The 18,970-nt window shown below is 39.3% G+C and overlaps 1 protein-coding gene across 13 annotated transcripts in view; it reads right to left on the bottom strand.

Moving 5' to 3' along the window:
- The window catches only part of LOC136416982 (muscleblind-like protein 1), a 125,315-nt gene that overhangs the window by 25,498 nt on the left and 80,847 nt on the right, over positions 1-18,970 (bottom strand). The window lies entirely within an intron of this gene.

Here is an 18,970-nt window from a genome sequence, read left to right as displayed (position 1 = left end):
GGGCGACGAACGATGAGACTTTTTAAAGATTTACTTAATTTCTTTACGATCGTTGAGCAGTCTAGTCGAGTTCTAACCTTCTTATGAATGCCTTTTTCAAGCTGTAGGACAGAGTGGCCGGTGTCTGCCTTTTTGCCTCTGCAGGACATTTAATGAGTTTAGTAAACTAATTACACAGTGTGGGCGTAAAGTATGGAATATATTAAATATCTTAATTTGTAAATGCGCTAATTTTGACCTAAAAAGAATTGTCACGGTGTCGTTAATGTCGTAGATATGACGTCATACCTTGTTTTTTATTTTTTTTTTGTAACCCCATTTTTTTTAGATATCGCCATTTGAAAAATCTAGCAATTCTGCGTAGAGGACGATTCAATTTTGAAATAGGGTACATAACATTGTTTTTTTAGGAGAAAAAACCTCTATTATCCACTTCAATAAAGAAATTCTACTGAGACGTATAGACGTATCGGTATTTTGCTCGTTTTCGTTTTGATTTTTTTCTAACAAAGAGTAAACAAGTTAATTTTGTATTACAATCGTGATAAATCTCAAGCTTGACAGTCGAGACTTTCATTGTAGTATTTTGATCGTATTACAAACTAAAATGATGCATTTAAATATCATCTAAAGAATCGAAATCCTAATCATCATCGGTTATGAAGATAGGACCCGGGTCCAAGAAGAAATTTGTGAATTGTTTAACAATAAGTACCCTGATCGGCCTATTACGAGATCAAGCATAAGGTGGAACTTGGGTTATGTAAGGGATCAGTTTAAACCAAGTCGTCTGGCAGTCTCAGAAGAAAAAATATTGGATGTTTTATTAACGGTAAAAGAAAATCTATTTTTATCAAGCCGTCAGATCGTATTGCATCGAGGAATAAGTCACTCTTCGATTTTAAAATGTCTAAAGCAGAATAAATTACATTCATACAAAGTTCATTTGGTGCAAAAACTTAATGAGGATGATGTTGACCGAAGAATTGCCATAACGAGCGCTGCCATAACGAACTGTAATTTTCAAATCGCAATAATTTTCTTGAACGAAGCAACTTTTTGTTTAAATGGTTCTGCCAATAGGCAGAACTGCAGATATTGGGCACCTGAAAATCCACAGTGGATGGTGGAAGCGCACACACAACACCCACAGAAGGTTAACGTATGAACAGGGAGGGATTGTCGATATTTCAGTCATAGGGCCGTTTTTTTGTTGAAAGTGTACTAAATGGTACGAATTACTTAGAACTATTGCAGCAGATCATAATACCGGCAATAGCTGGGCTCTATTCAAATACCGAGTATCCCCTCATGCCAGATAATGTTCTATGGTTTCAACACGACGGTGCACCGTCACATTATTTATTCACAACCTGTTCGAAATTATTTAAATACCATTTTCCCAAACAAATGGATTGGTAGGAGAGAACCAATTGAATCGCCTGCCAAATCCCCCGACTTAACTCCGCTCGATTTCTTTTTGAGGGGCTACCTAAAATCTAAAGTTTACGTCAAATAATCAAATAATATGGAAAGTTTGAAGATTAGAGAAACGGAAGAAATCAAACTAATCACTCTACAAGTATTAACCAACGTTACAAAAGAATGTGAAAATCGTCTTGCTCATTGTCAGCAAATAAATGGTTGCCAGTTCGAACACTTACTTTTTTCTGTTTTTCTTTGTATTTTTTACGTCTTGGCTGAATCTATTTGTTGAAGTGGATAATAGAAAATATTTTTGTTTCTAAAAAAAAATTGTTATGCAACTTATTTGAAATTTAATCGTTTTGTATGCAGAATTGCTAGACCTTTCAAATGGCGATATCAAACATTGGGATTGAAATTAAAACAAAAAAACAGCACATGACGTCATATCTATGACATTAATGACACCACGAGAAAACTTTTTATGTCAAAATTTGCGCATTTATAAACTAAAGTTGACATGCCTGAGCAATATTTTTTCATATGTATAGATTTAATTTAATATGTTCCATACTTTACGTCGACACTGTATAATATATTAATAAGGAAATGGCGGTTTCCGGAACACCAATCGTATTTCTGGTATCCAAATGATACTTTCTGAGCTAAATCCGAAAATAATGTAGTCACCTATTGGACTTTTGTCATGAATAATTATAATAGATAACGGAAATTCATGTTTAGTTTGTCTTCTTTTACGCTTTTTAGGTATGGACAAGTTTCTCTGAGGGTGTCGGACTTAAGCGTGGATCCTCTCTCGCTGGGCTTTTTCTGGCCTGAGTCGTGCTTACTGGTGAGTTTTTACTCTGATTCTAAACAAGATCTATTACAATTTTGGAGCTCTTTTCTATATCTTTATTTAAGTTTGTGCATAGCCCAAGTAGTTGATCCTCCGGGAAGCTGTGCAGAACTCGGCAGTTGAATACACTCCCGTTTGGATTCTTTTTATAGAGGTTTATATCTCGCCCACCGTCCATTGTACGGGGTGATTTTTTCGTGGAATTAAGCCTCGATTACCTTAACCAAGAGTAGGATCTTGTATACTAATTTTGTCACACAATTTCGGTTTGCTGAACAAAATCACATTTATCCATTATTGCCTTTCGTAACACGACAGGGCCACGGTGACGATTTATCTTCTCGACTGAATGGAAACAGAAAATTCAGACACCTGAAAGAATGCATTAAGGCCTAACCCGCGGCGTTGTGATGTGTGTTTTCCATCCACTTTGGCCCGTCACGTCGAGCGCTTTCTCCACCCTTCCAATAAGGGTAAAATCGCCCATCTTAATGTGCTTTCAACCACGAACAAAACTTTCAAAAGCCTCCCGCCTGTCCAGTCTCGTTTCTTATAAAAACATGACGCTCCTAGACCGAGAACAAGTGACAATTTTTCGGCGTTAGTCGCCGGGCAAATGGCAATTTTCCCCACCCAAGTTCGTCGACTAAGTATCGGATTTATATGTACGGCCTGACAAACGACGAGGGCTAAGTTAACTTAAGAACTTTCCCTGCAGAACACACATTTACTGCTCAAAGTGTGATGATATTAGGAAAGTTCGGAGGAAAACTTTAAATATAACGTTGTTCCGTGGAAAAATAATGCCGGGACCTTTTTGCCGATTTATATTCCGTCTTTGGTTCCGGGAGTTTTATTGAAACTAATGTTCCAACTTTGCCAATGAATTTTCGATTGAGAGAGTAGTTTTTATTACTTAAAAACGTAAAAGCAACGACTCGGTGTATAAACCTACAATGAAGTTAATTAATCAAAATCATAGAGAAATTTGCGCTAAAATAACACTTTTCCGGTACGAAAAGGCAAATTTATGGAGCAAATAATGCAGGATAAAGTATACGAGACTCCACAGCACGTTCATCATCGATTACGTTGTACAGCTTGATTTATACGTTTTTCAAAGCTGACAATTGCGGGAGTGAATCTGTGTCCACGGTTTTTTGACAATCGAATGATTGGTGTACGCTCACTTAAACCTACGGGATTTCCTAAAAGGTACACACATGAGGACCCTTTTCACCATTATCGACGAACTTCAAAGCCCACCCGGGACGAAAAACTCGCTGACCGAAATAGCAATGATTTATTTATCTTCATTTCGATCTCTCGATAAACTCTAAAGACAGGTTTTAAAACAAAAATTTCCCAATCTCGCGAAATCCTCTCGAGAGGAAAAACCCAGTCCAATCAGTTAGATTGCACTGGCCCTTTGCGGAAATTGACAAAGTCGACTAGAAATTTTAATGTTCCGTGTCCTTCTAAACGAATCCAGGTTTAAAAGTTTATTCGATTTATACAGCGATTAGGGGTGAGAAAATTCAAATTTCTACTCACTTTTATTCCCAATTACTACCCCTAACTTCGCACAATCCTCAAATTTGAATCAAGACCAATTGCCAAGCGCCCAACTCTTCTTTGATCAAACTTCGGCTTCAGCTTTTGCCATTCGGGCCTACTCGAGCCATTTAAAATTTAATTAAACCTGGATTAGACTTTATAATTGAAGGTTTGTTCATTTTCTGGATTATTGTCTCTCTTTTCAAGCCACCGAGAGAAAAATCGTATCGGACGAGGCTTATTACTGTCAACACCGCTAAAACATCGGTATGCATTTCGGCGTAACAACGAATGGCACTGGAATTACTGCCACTTAATAAATTAATTAGTCATTAAATTGATTTGACCGGGTAATTTGGGTAGTAATTATTGGGAGGGAATACGTGATATGAAAGTGGAAATACCCGTGTGGAAGTTCAGAATGGGGCAGATTAATTAGGATGTTTTGCTGTTAGTAATATGGTCGAATACTATATTATACTGTTCTTCTTTGGGAAATTCCCCATAGTAAAAGGAAAAACACACAAAATCGTCGAATACTCCACAGAATTGCAACAAGAAAGGGAAGGAACAACCAATTGTCGTACGTTCTGCGCTTACTTTTAGTGGCAATTAGGTAATTTGTACCGAAGGGAACTTCCGGAGACAAAACTTACACAAGTAACTGAAAAGTTTTCTTGAGGATTAACTTTTCTTCGTAAAGACAATTCGTCCAGTCCTCGCAGCTTAGCTTCGGAGCCGAGGACGATCCGGGAAAGACCGACAACTTGCCCTTAATTAACTTCCAGCCAGGACGAAGTCGAGAAAAGGCAGATTAGTCAGGCGAAGTTCGAAGGGGAGTTCTCTCCTCTTCCGTCTTGTCGCTTTCTATATTCTACCATTCGGGTTTAATTAGTTTTATCAGAAAGTGTCACTTTTAGTTTAGGTCAATCACGACTTCTTTTATTTTAAGAAACATTTTTTGATATCAACAAAACAAACAGGCAACAAACTCAACAAACACTGAAATAGCTCCAGTTGAAAATTAACGTAATACATTGCGGATGTTCTCTTTCGTTATCTCCGAATCAATCAGAATTGTACAAGTGAGTTAAATTGAATAAAAGTTACTCCCTGTGGAGATTATTAAAGACCCCCCTTCGAAGTTGCCACATTTTCAATATAGTTTCCGAGAGTTTACCCCCTTTTTCAGATTTTCTCCAGTACGCCTCTGGTTTTTGGTATGTACTTAATTCGCAATTTCAAAATTTCTAAGAAAATCTTCAGTGGAATTCGATGTAGAAATCAGTGGCGCGACTCTCATTTTAAAGCCTCCAGGAATTTTTCAAAAATATTACAAAATTTTGAATTTTTAATTGATCCAATGCCCTAGCTGTATTTCCTCCGCACACGGTAATTAATAATCCAAATATCCAAGCTTTTAACTCTCACTGCTTCAGAGATAACGGATAAAACTAAAAAATACCCTGTTTAGGTAGGTTTAAGGTTGCTGTTACAATTTAAATGTAAATAAATTAAAGGTATAGAAACCCATACTGTGGGTTTTGCTTTACGTCTGATACACCCAGCAAAGATTATGGTTGCATAGGAACAACTCCTTCTGGCGTTGCTTCAGCGAAACGGGCGCGGTCCTCAACAATTGGTTTGCGTCTAAAAAAAGGAGAACTTCCGGGAGTAGGTAAATTGCGAGAATAAATAAAACTGAGCTCGGGATAATTTATTAAATTTGCGCCAGTATGCGGTGGTCGAAATTAACTAGTAATTTTTACTCGGGGCCGTTGCAATTTTGCGGACGGATAAAATTAGTTAAGGTTTAATTGGTCTCGGCGGTGCCATACGTAATCGGGTCCAAGTACGACAGGGCCCTGGCAAATGAAGGGCGAAAAAGGGCACGATCACTCCCACCGGGACATATTAAATATCGTGACGCTCGGAAATTTTATCATAGGCTTTAAATTTGCGGTGGTCTGGCATGGAGGGGGGCCGTCGACGTAGTCCCCGAGGGAGTTCAAAAAAGGACAAAGTGGGGATAAAATAAGACGCACAAACACACACATATGTCCCTTTTGAAGTCGACAAAATCGAGTTACCGGAACCGGATAGAAAACGGGAAAGTCCCAAAAGGAGACGTCTTGTTTCCATTCCGGGCTTTTGTCTCTAGCTCGGATAAGTAACTGGTTTAGAGGACCTTTTTGCTTTTGTCGTGTCAAAGCGACTTTTCGAAAGACGTGCGTGACATTTAATAGGCTGCAGCTCGGCGGCTCGCGGCATTAAGAACAAAACAAAAGCCCTCGAAGCCGGGAAATTACCCCCGACAATGCCTCGATCTCTTCCATGCCCAGGCAACACTATCCGGATCCATTATGTGGAGCAACAACGGCGCTAATTAAGTGTCGGGGATGAGTGATATTCGGGCCCGCGATGACACTTCTTTACCCAGGAACGGGGAGGGTTGCAAAAATTAAAACCCCTTCGCGCGGCCTCAAAGCGCGTCACCCTCGGGATGTTTTCGGAAGACGATTATCAAGTGTTTTATTGTAGAGAGCACCGTAAAGCTGCGAGTGTCGATTAAAACCCGCTCGTATAGCTCCCGTTAAGAGGAAACGGTCTAAAAACTGAAGGTCTTTAAGTTAACGATCTCGCTTTAGAAACTTTCTCCCGCTCAATTTTCTGTCCTTACTTATACAGCCGTTTTTATGGCCTTCGGACTTTGAAGTGGATTCTTGTTGATCCAAACACGCATAAGTATGAAACCAAAGATTATTTTTCTTTCTCATTTAATAATTGTGTCCATGTTTGGTCATTCGATAATAACAGGAGTTCAGGACTTTCCCAATTCAAAATTGTGTGACCAACACTCAAATTGATTTGAAAAGGATCGTAAGATTGAGGTTTTGAAGATTCCGGATGGATTTTTGAGGTTTTATAGTGTTATAAAACTCTCCGTGTTCGATTCAGAGACGAAGTCTGCATTACTTAGAGATATTGCAAGATTTTCATATGAGATGTAAATACCACGTTGTCTTTTGTTTACTGAGTACCATCACCTGTTACCTCAAATGAAACCTCGAACGTCCGGTATCTTAAGGGACACACGCACGTGGCACCTCGTTCTCAGGTATACAGCAAAGTCATTGAGTATTCATCGCTCGACTTAAAAACAGTAATATCTCTTCTCCATTTTCACTAACGAGAGTACACGAGTAATATTAATACAGCAATCACTCTCAAAGAAAATCTCGGAGTTAGTATTCCCTCCATAAAGGGCGTGTAACGCTGTAACGCTGTAACTCGCTTTAAACCTTTTATATTAATAAAGGGCAAAAAACTGGAATGTGATTTATACATAATCGACATTCGCCGGAAAGTCCTTTTAAAGGTAAATTCAATTTACTACCGGCGAGGTGTACACTTTGTTTTAATAAACGACGAGGCCCTATACAGTATATCACTTTAACTAGTCACGGCGGCCTAAGTGAGACAAACGCGCTCTCGTGTCGAAAGGGACGTAGTCGCTGTGGTTGGAAAAATAAGAGCAAAAGGAGCCAAATTCGTTGCCAAGTGAAGCCAACCAAGTAGAATAGAAAAATGGGCGTTTTAGAACATATTTTGCGCAACCATTTAAGCCGGCGGAAATTAAGCCGCATAAATAAAAGATGGCAAACTGCACGTAATTAAGTCGATGGTGTACGCTTGCATATTTTAGAGGCAATTTATCAACGTTTTATGAGGTTTTGTTGAAAAAAAAAATGCCCGAAGGCAAATGGTTTAAATGTGTTTTTGAGTGAATTTTTCACTGTGAATGTTGGCGCAGAATTTTCCTGCAATTATCAGGTTTCAAAATTTGGAAGATTGCTGCTATAACGCAAATACGGTTTTCCCCATCAAAACGAGTGGGATATAATGAAAGCCCTGTTTAAGCAATGAAAAGCCCTCAAATTGTCCCCACGTCCATTCAAATCCCCTCAAGCCGGCAGATTAAATCGTCCGGCTAAGCGACAAGAGAAAACGGCCCAATTAAAGTAGGAAAAACAAACGTTACCAACCTTGGAAATTGCATCATCTCCGGCTTTCCGTATGCAACTTCGCAACTCTAATGACTGATAAACGATGCCGGGAAGACGCCATTTGCAGGTCATCAAAAAACCATATCCCCTAAACCGTCTGACGTAATTATTATCAGCACTGCAAACGTTTTAGTACGCAAATCCAGGACCCGGGGGAATTTCAAATTCAGTCCAAACAATGCGAAGCGGAATGGGGCAGCAATTTCACGCCAGGAATGTTGATGACCATTGCGTCCACCTGTCAGACAATAGGGCCGCAGAAACGACCATCTTGACCGTCTGTTCCGCCACGCACCCAGGACGTGGAACGGCTTCATTTCAGGGGCAATTCCGTCCGGTTTTATTAAGTTTTCGGGATGGAACCGGGGCCTTTTTCCGCACCGCGAATCCTGTCCTTTAATTCCGGACCGACGTCTATTAATCTGAGACGTTTTTTGGGGGCGACTCGCTCATGGGGAGCGAATGCCTCTGTAGAGAGACTTTTAGAAAGTTTTCAGAGTATGGGTTGATTTACAGGTCGTGAACTGCAGCGAGACCGTGTAACTCTTAAAATTAGAGATCGCACTTCATTCAAACATTTTTCCGAAGCCAGCGTGTAAATCCAATAATGGCACTGATAGTGGCCGAAAACATGTAGATGCAAAGCAATATCGGTGTATTGAATAGCAACAAATCCGACACCCAACAGTCCTAAAAACAACTTTTTTAACCAGACTCGCATTTATGTGGACTTGTTTTCATAACGACGCACGTAAAATCCCTCGCGAATTTTATTTGCATTCGTCACTGAACGAGCTGGCGCTAGAGGCAAAAACGTCCAGAAGAAAAACGAACAAAGTCCACTCGACGAGTGTTTTAATGGAGTCCGGCGTAAATGAAAAAGGTCCTCCGCCTAATATACCGGCGGCGGGTGTCAAGATGATAAATTCGACTCGCAACAGGTCGCAACGGGACAAAAACCTCCATTGTCGTCTCCATGGCAATCATAACTCCAGCTTTTGCTGGCTCATGCGAACGTATTAAGCGAAGAAGTGGGGCAATTAAAAACTTTCGTCGGGGGCGGTAAAAACGACCTTTTTTAAAAGAGTCCCGAGGGCGCGAAGCCAACCGCACGAACGCCTTTTTGCGATGCTAAATGTCGTCATACTCCCTAGTGTGGAACGGACTTAATGATAGTTACATGAAGCGCCCCGCTACTCTCTAGTTGCTATCGGTGCCGTAAATGAGCTTTTACGGACCTCGCCTTTGGTCCATTACCCGAAACAGAAACACGAGATCGATCAATAAATTAGAGCGTGATGGCATCAAAAAATCAGAAAATAAACATTCCCTGGCAAAATGATGGATCGCGCTTCGGCAGCGTCTATTTAATGCAAATTATTTTGGCCCCGTCGTCAATCAGTGGTGCATTTAATCGACCCGATGTTAATGCATAAAACGGGTCTAATGTCTCGCTCGCGAAGTGCTTCTGAATGGATTTTTAGTGGAGCAGCATCGTTATTAATTGACTTCCCAGTTCGAGTTTCACGGATAAAGGCAGATAAAGACGGGAGGGAGAGAGTCTTGTTTTTAATTTAGTGGAGAACACTTAAGATGCTCATTTTTCTTCATCAATTTTTCCTTCGATTTCTGTGATGATGATATTGAAAACGACTGAGAGGAAACCGAGGATTAGAAAGCACATAAAAATCACTTTGGAATAATAATAATTGGCAATTGTGGATTTTAAGGCTTTATATAAAGGTCTCCTATTTCAGGACGACGTTTAGATTGTTCATTAAATTTTATCTTCGCGTTAACCTTGAGGTCTCGCCAATAAGAACGCCGACCTCTCGGCGAAAATCTTCGCCCTGAAATTATGATCAAACCTATTGGTTTACAAAATGCATAGTCGTGCGGAGAAAATCGAGCTCCCAGACTATTACGAAACGGTTTCTATGTTTGGAATATCGCCTTACCGACCAAAAAGTCAAAAAAGTATAACATAACAATTTTTACTATTTGATCATTTCATTGTTCCCAATAACGGCCGATGAAAAACGGTCTGATACACTAAAAATCAGTTTTTTTGGATATTATAGTGTTGCCCGTGCAATAGACCATGCCTCATCTATTTTTTGCCCAGATTCTTCTGATAAGTTTCTTGTTGGAAATCTTCTTGTGGCCATGCAACTTTTTCCTACATTTTGGGAAATTACGTATGAGTACCACTCACCTCACCATACCTCAGATTTAGGAAAATCTCAAACTAACAATCTGACCTTCTTAACAATGGGTTAAATTCTAAGAGAATATCCCATTGTCCGAAACTTTTCGGAGCAGGTTAGTTCTGATCGTAGGCTTACTACAGCTGTAGCTGCTTATCAACTGATCCACTAACCCATAAAATTCAACACGCAAATGTGGCCATTAGAGCGTTTATTTTTTGTCTTTGTCCGTCACCTGAAGGTGGCTCAATTAATCAAGTGGGAAAACGCAAACACCGAACACGAAAGCTAATCCCAGGTGATCGGGCGAAACAATGCCCATCCATCCCGTAAGCAAAATCGAGCAAAAACCCTCCCTCGCATTTGGACCGTGTTCCAGTTGAAACAAAGTCAAAACAACAATTTTCGGGTGCCAGACGAGAGACTGTGGGACACTAAATTGATTGATCAGTTCTAAGTAAAAAAAATCCAGATATTAGGGATATATGCTGTGCTTAATTCCCCGTACAATACAAAATTGGAAAAGCGAAGGACCTTTTGACCGTCTATTTTTTTATTCAGGCCGTTGGACGATTGGTATAACACTTTGGGGGGCAATCCCTTTAATATTTGAAGGCCTATCATCAATATATTCGGACCTTCCGGCGATAAAAACAAAGAGAATGCGCCCTCCTTGGGGGCCCCCGTGCCTGTTTAATCTTAGGTCAATTAAATCTAAGAAAGTATGTAATATATTTCGGAAGGGTTATTAAAGCAAAATTCTTGCACGGATGAAAATTTTGCAGGGACACGTTTCGGGAGTGAAATACGTCGAAGCTTATTGTTATTCACGACCCAGTCGGGACATAAAACTTTGACGTTTCGGGCCCTCCTAGACGCATAAGGAGGCAATGAATTAATAAACTATGTAGATTCGCGAAATTCACAATTTTTTTCTTTACGTGAAGCGGGCGCTATTTACAAGATTACCGGGGATGTTCGTTATCGTTCGCTTCACCCCCGTCCCCGGGAAAATTTAATTGGATATCGAGATAATGCCGCTCTGCTGGAAATTGCTTTAAATCCGCTTAATCGGAAAAACTTGTTCCGTGTATCGGCCCCGATAACGCCAAGGATTAGCGGTATTGTTTTCACGCATCCTACAAGACCGTGAGGTAACGGCAGCGTTATCGAACGGGGCCTATTTGTAGAGAGCGCCGCAACTATTTGTCTGACTCAGCTTGCGAACTACGGCACGACGAATCCCTCGAGACAGATACCGCCGCGATATATGGTTATTGGATATCTATCGATTCCGTGTAGGCTAATGCCTCGTTTACACTACATGCAAACCACGTTTGAGGTGGAAACGCGAAAAGGACGATCAAAAGAAAGTCAGTCAGCTTCCCAATCAGTCCCCGAACAGGTAAAGGGCTCCTGAGGGACTTGAGTCCGACACGTACCTAACACACGATTTCCCGAAGGATCGGCCAGAATTCGATTGCACTTCACTCCTACAGTGAATTAGGGACTTTTGTTCCGAGTGATGGCGGAATAATGAGCAGTTCGTTATTATCACGAAACACTGACTGTCTCGATTTAATTTCCATCATCGTCCGACGCAGTACGCCAAAGGGAATAATTCGCTCTACAGGCCATTGTTGGCTTCATAATAACAACGAAACATTTTAATTAGCGCGTACAATCAATTTAATTAACTGCCACAGCACAACTGTAAACATTTCTAAATTATTTAAGTCGTCGTCTCTGAATGGATTTGACGGAGCTATCATTGATGTCACTAGTCTTTTGTCGACTTAATTAGACGCGAGAGCGATTTTTCTTTCCCTTTTATCTTTGACTTTGTAGTGCTCAGAATTGACTCATGTTTCCGGAATAATGAGACTCTGAAGATTATTTGTATTTTTCGCGAAATGTGTTCGGTTCAATTTTTTCTAGTAAATTAGTGATACTTTACGTTGACTACATTATGGACTAATCGTGGTGTCAAGTCTCCAGAGTAGTGGCAGTTTCCTACCTAGTAGCCATTTATTGATTTATTGTTTTTCCTAGTCCTTTTAACGATTGGATGAGTTCAAATTAGTTGAGGCTAGTGCAAGTGGAGAGCTTCAGAGGAGGCAGCTGTAGTCTCTTTTGCTTTGAGTGGGCGTAATAGATTAATTTTGTCGTTGAATTTTTCTTCATAAATTTACGTCATTTGATCGTCCTTTTGCCTCCTTTTATTACATTTAAATGTTCAAATTCAAACCTTTAATTAACTTTGCCATTTTTATTCAGTCAATTTCTTGTAGATCACGGTTTTGATTAATTAATTAATGTTTTTGTTTATAAATAGGGTTAATCATATTTCTACAACTTTGGCCATCATTGATCACTTCAATTTGACCGTCAACATTAGCCGTTCGAAGCTCTGTGAGATTTAATGACACCCTGTATATGTACCGGCCCAAAACTTGTTATTTAACTACTAAAAATTTCAAGCAAGTAAAAAGTGAGGGAAATGAACCGTGACAAATGGTCCTTAAAGCATTAATTTTATCGTTAATTCTATATTTCACGAAACAAAGAAAAAACAAGACAAGGAACAAGACCAAGGAAAAAATACAGGCTAATGAAGTAAATGTTTCTGAACGTATACACAAACTAAGCTACTATAAACTAGAAATAAATCCTTTTTAACGGACATAAAGCTATTTTCTTTATGTCGCATCGTGAGGAGCATTAAAGTCAAAGCTAAACTCGAGCGGAGCGATTTCAAAGTTTAATCAAAGAAGTTTCCCTTAAATGCGATTCTCGATACCAGTTTTGCCAGCTATTATTTGAACAGGGAACTTGTATTATTTCGAAACATCGTTGTTATCTGAATTATACATCAGCCGGTCTTGACACAACTGGATACTTCAGTAATGAGATTCAGATTTTGACTGCTAAATAAGGTTTTTCTTGGCATTCCAATTTCAAGCCAACCGAGCGGCAAATTATTATATTGCCGGATAGAGGTCAGGAGTTTGCCAAGGAACGTCAATAAAGCTGCATTTGAATAGTAAAGTCTGATCATCTCGAGCTAATATAAACGTAGCTCATATTTCTCCTTCAACTTCATAATTCCTTTGAATGCAAGTCATTCGGGTAAAATCTCGTGCAATTAATTCGGTTTCGCTCATCGAACATATACGCACGCGGAAGGATTATTTGTCTTGGATGGAAAAAAAGAGTGGTAAGGCAAAATCAACAGCAAGGAAGGCTTTAATTAAAAAAATCGATCAGGTTGCTTGGCTTGTGTCACAATGTCTCTTCAGTAAACCTTATTAGAGGAAGGTAAATGGATAGACCCCGGAAAACAACTTGAGTGTGGGATTTTTCCGCATAATATACCCAGGACGATCATCAATCAAAGTCTTTTTTATTATATATTGGGAAAGATAATATTGGAGCGATAATCGTATCATTCTCGGATCTAAATTAAGGTCTTAAAACTTGTATAGGCTTATTTCCGTTGCTATTGCCCAAATTGCTTCTGCTAAAGCTCGTTATTCAAAATATATTAACATCGCAAATGACTACTCATCTGTATGGCGTTCGCGTATGATTGTTTGAAGAGCAAACATATCGAAACCGGGGGAACAAATTTAGCACCATTTCTGCAAGAAGGAAATTTGAATGTAAGGGAGAGGAGATTCTTAGGAACCCCTGAACACGATTCCCGGTGCTTGTTCTATAGAAGGGCGGACGTGTCACAAACATTCGCAGAACAAACAAAACAATAAAACGAAATCAGCGAATCTATCACAATAAACCCTCGAAAATTCGTCTCTCAAGCTATTTGGGAAAGATTGACTCGACTCGGAAAAGTGTGCGCCTCGGCCGGGACTAATCGTCATTGTTCGTTTCGATGTTTCGTTGAAACTTTTAATTGAATGACTCTAAAATCACCCATTGTTTAGTCGACTCGGGAATGACCTATAATATTTCAGACTATAAGCTAACTGCAGTCCGAATACAATAGACGGGAAATTCCGTCGAATACGGTGGCAAAACATGAGCCTTGCGAGTATAGAGAAAGGGCAGAGTTTGGATACTTTATTTTAAGTTTATAAGATACAAAGTCTAAGAGAAGCAAAACGACCTGTTCTTTTTGTTGGAACAGCTTCATCTAAGTAGTGCTCAATTTCTCTTTTAAAACGTTTTAATTACTTCTTTTTTGTATATATTGATATAGAAAAACCGGTCGCGTGTCGTGTTTTTACTAAAAGTTCTCTAATTAGAAAATCGACCTACGAGACTCTGCCAAGCTGGACGAAAGCGAAACGCGCCAAAGTATATATCACCGAATCGGAAACAAAGAAAGTCTGCATTGTGACGACAACCTTTAATTTTGCCACGGCACGGCATGTATTTCCTTTTATTTAGAGCCGCATAATGGATTTGAGCATTAAAGAACTCTCGACCGGAGTCGCTTTATAAAATAGCGATATCTTTCATTGCTTCCAATTAAAAAGAACTCCGCTGGTAAAAAGGTCGATTCTCGTTCACCCTGCTGCGCTGCATGTGCTATAGAAAGTAAATTGATTCGGTCCCAATCGGATGACAGTTTTAATTAACAATAAAACTTTCAATAGACCTTCGATAAAAGGAGCGGCTGCATATGGCGCACAAAAGAACACAAAACCGACGAAATAAAAGAGATCGACCGGATTCAATCAGAATTGACAGTTTGTTATGCATAACTTGCCAAAACCGATATTACATTTATGTTTCTTTGGGCCAAATTCACCGGAAGAAATTCGGCAATAATTCCTTTGGTGTGCATCAATTTCGAATATAAATTGGAAAATTTTCCTTTCAAGCGACGTTTCAAACCTTAATCTCCCTATGCAAAAATCCTACTTCGTTAGATCGGTATCGGCAATATTATCAGTCTAATCCCTTCATTAAGCCTATTACATACAAACCTCAATTTATGCCTCTAATCAACTGCTGTCACCCTCTCACCCCCAAAGCGAAGTCACGTGCGTCGGGACGCCCAATCGATACCCGTTTCCGTGGTGACGACGCCACATTGCCACGAGGTCGACAACGGCCGGTACTGTGGCGCCAATTCGAATATCAAAATTTATTGCCTTAATATATACACAAGTGAATTAAATATTAATTTTATGTACACTTGTGCGAATTCCTGTACTTTTCGGTTGAGGTTTAGTAGAGGAGCGTGCAACCGAAAACGAGAGAGGAAAAATGACGCAATTACTCTAAAGGTTCATCCGCATTAAACCGAACCGTTTCTCGGTACTCCCGAAGTAATTTACCTGAAACCCAATCGTCCAAACAGCCCAAAGTGCGCCATAAAAGAAATCCGAGGCTTCGGGCGAAGGTGAAAGCTCCGAGATCGTCAGATCGATGCTTTTAATTAAATTTGGAAACCCTCAACGAGAAAAAAATCTTGTAAACCGCTTTGGATTCGTCAGTGGCTTCGGCGGGAATGTCTCTTTTAATAGGGTGAAACCAAATAATACCACGAAAATGGTTAAAGCAAACCAGCAAATACTTTTAGCCGATTGTTGCCATAATAACCCGATGGGAAGATTTTACGGTGCTTATATAATTTTGTGATGTTCCTAAATATGATATAACATTATACAGTGAGGATCAAAAGTCCAACCCCTTTCTTAGCTTTTGCTTTATGGAATCACGTAAATATTACAGCATCAAGATATCTTATCTAATTGCGGCCAAGTCAATCGGAACTATTACGTGGCTGTGTATAGCTTTAACGAACTATTTCCGGAAGACTACTCTGTACGTATTTTCAGAAACTAATTTCAAAGTTTCGAGTGACAAGTTCTGTTCTAAATGCGGCAAGATTCGGAACACCAAAAGTTACAGAACATCTTAAAATTCAAGCTGCTCCTGAGATGACCGTTAATTCGCAATAATCAACAAAGCACGTTCGTGAAACCGTGGACGTCTCGGGAGCGTTTGGGAAAAGAATGAAAAAAAAAGTCGTTTTCATCTTTATAAATTGAAAATGGTGCACGAGTTAATCGAAGAGAAACCAGATAGACGAATATGGATTTGAGGAATTATGTATGATAGAATAATTGCAAATTCTCATTATTTATTTACAAGAACATCTGAAATTCTCCGAAAACATAGAAAATGAGCTTCCTGTAATCCAGGACAATTCACCATACAACAAACTAAAGGCGGAATAAAACAGTAATTTGAATGGAACAGCAAAGTCGCAGGATTTGCGAATCGGTTTGTAAACGCGTATATCTCCCCCACCAAATTAAGTTGCGTATTCACTGAGCGAATGAACGCCGAACGAACATCGAACTCCAAACAACGAATTTTAATTAATTAAATTAATACGATTTAAGCAAAGGATAATCGAACGAGAATTTCTGAGGGCGAACTCGATGTACAGGATGGCCAATTTTTTATGGTGTTCGGAGGTATCGTGGAAACTACTGCAGATAGCGCAAAACGGTTTACGCATTAGTTTGCTAGTTTTTTGTGAAACAAATGATGTTGCTGACAAAACATTCACAGTTAGCTTCGTTTTTGAACTACAGCGTGATTTTGAAAAAATGCTATTTTGGGATCCCCTCGTATTTCCTTTATCTTCTGGTTTATCAGAACCAGAAGATAAAAAATAAAAGAATTTAGAAATTAATAAATATCAATTTCTCCAACCAAATATAGAAACAATCCTATAGTATTATGCTGTATAGTATATTTTCTAAGAGAATTACAAGTAGAATTTTATTATGAAAAAATATACAGGGTGTTCCATAAGAAAAAACCCAACTTTAATCAATAACAAAAAAATTATAACATATAGAGAAAAACTGGGTATATCTCTGAATTCTACGGAAAATTCTACCTAGGAAGCCATTTTCTCCGTTTCGATAAGCCAGAAGATAAAGAAAATACAAGGGGGGTCCCAAAATTGTATTTTCAAAATTACTCTTAGTGCAAAAACGAAGCTAACTATGAAAGTTTTGTCAGCAACATCGTTTGTTTCCCAAAAAAGTAACAAACTATTGCGTAAACCGTTTTGTGCTATCTGCAATAGTGTCCACGATACCTTCGAAAACCATCAAAAATTACCCAGTACACTTGTGCTTAAAACTCAGCAGTTTTGTACAAAGTGTAATTGCCCTAAATTTGTTTCGTGTACTTTTTAAAAAATTAACAATAAATTGCGACCATACAACGAACTTCGTTGTTCGGCATTCTTTTGGCATTCGTTCGCTTGACGTTCGCTCATTCAGTGAAAACGCACATTTAATGTTTTATTCGGCATTCGGTTTGTTGGCACTCCAAATGTTCAGGTCTATACGACATGTAAGTATCTACCAATAACCACATGTGACGCTCTGGAAACCAAGTATGCGGCGGTAATTATATGGTAAATTTTTAATGAGTGGAGAAAATAATCCACGGTTCAGTAAGTGTATGAATAATATGAAAAAATCAAGTGTATTTTTATTAGAAGTTATTCAAACAGGGCAAAAACCATGAACTTGATTGTACTAAACATGGATTAATAACATCAACCTAAGAACAGGGGGAGAGTATACTGTGAAAAAAAGAAATTGACAATGAACTCTTAAAAATAACCAAATTTTTGAGTAAAAGGAATACCGAGGCAATAGCGAATCGAAATGAAAGGGATGCTGTTATTAGTACTACAACTACAGATAGACTATTAAATTAAAGCTCAAAAATGTTCTCCATTTTTGAATAGGGGTAGCGTAACAAAATTAAACCTTTCTCAGTTTAAGTTAACACGAACAATTTGAAAGACAAAACGTTGCTACTAAAACCAGGCAGACCACCGAATTAACTCTGATTATAATCCACCCCGCGACCTCATAAGTCCTAATTATCAGTATAACGCGAAAAACCTTGGACGCGAGCACAATGGCGGGGTGTTTTATGAGTAATTAAGCCCTATGCTAATTTGTTTAGTGTTTCGGGGCGGCGTTTAAAAGTAATTTGTTTTAAAAACGTTCCTCGTAAGATAACGAGGCCCCGGGCCACAGTCCCGAAGCTTTATGGCCGTGATAAGTCATCCAGAAATTGCTTCTGGAATATGTTAGCAGTAAATCTTAAAACAGGTGGCCGACGGGCGAAACTAATAATGATTTTCATGGTCTGCAAGACCCAGAGAGGTTCCTGGAGAGCGATTGTCTACCAGGCACGTCCAGAAGTGGCTCGCAATTAATTTTTGCTTCGGATAATTAAAGGAAAGTTGGGCCCGGAAAAAGAGAAACCGACCCCGGCCGCACAAATTTAATTTGCTGTTCTTGTGGGGCCCTTCTTTTGTCTTCATTTATTACACAAACAACGAAACTTCTTCAGATTCGTTAAGGGACAAACTTCTGATTGTGAAAGGCCGAAGTACGCAGTCGATAGAAAAATACTTCATAAAATCCCACCACAAAGTTTCAAAGTTGTCAATCAGAAGTAATTTTCAACGTTAGCGATAGAGCTAAGGTAGTTAGAGCAACAACATCCTATAAGGAGCGCGATAAGCCGCTTAGCTTTACGCTGATTACCGTTGAGGCTCTGCGGACCGTCTAAGTCGCTAATTTTCAAAGATAACACGAACGTACGGGCTAAATCCATTCGGCAAAGCCTTGGAAAGTTATTTAGCCGCTTTACGATCGGTTTAAGAAACTCGGAGAAGGCTAGATCAGGCAATCGGGCCGTCCCTCTAGCATAAGCATCCCTCAACTATATTTATTACTCCGTCATGATTAATGATGTAAGCGGTAAACATAGAGGCAGCCAATTCCTGGGAGTTGTGCTCTTAAAAAGTCAATTATTTGCCGATGCGCCGCTCA

This window comes from Euwallacea similis, chromosome 26 (assembly GCF_039881205.1).
Source record: "Euwallacea similis isolate ESF13 chromosome 26, ESF131.1, whole genome shotgun sequence".
NCBI classification, from domain to species: Eukaryota; Metazoa; Arthropoda; class Insecta; order Coleoptera; family Curculionidae; genus Euwallacea; species Euwallacea similis.
The sequence above is the reverse complement of the archived record's forward strand: the minus strand, read 5'-3'. Positions and strand labels throughout refer to the sequence as shown.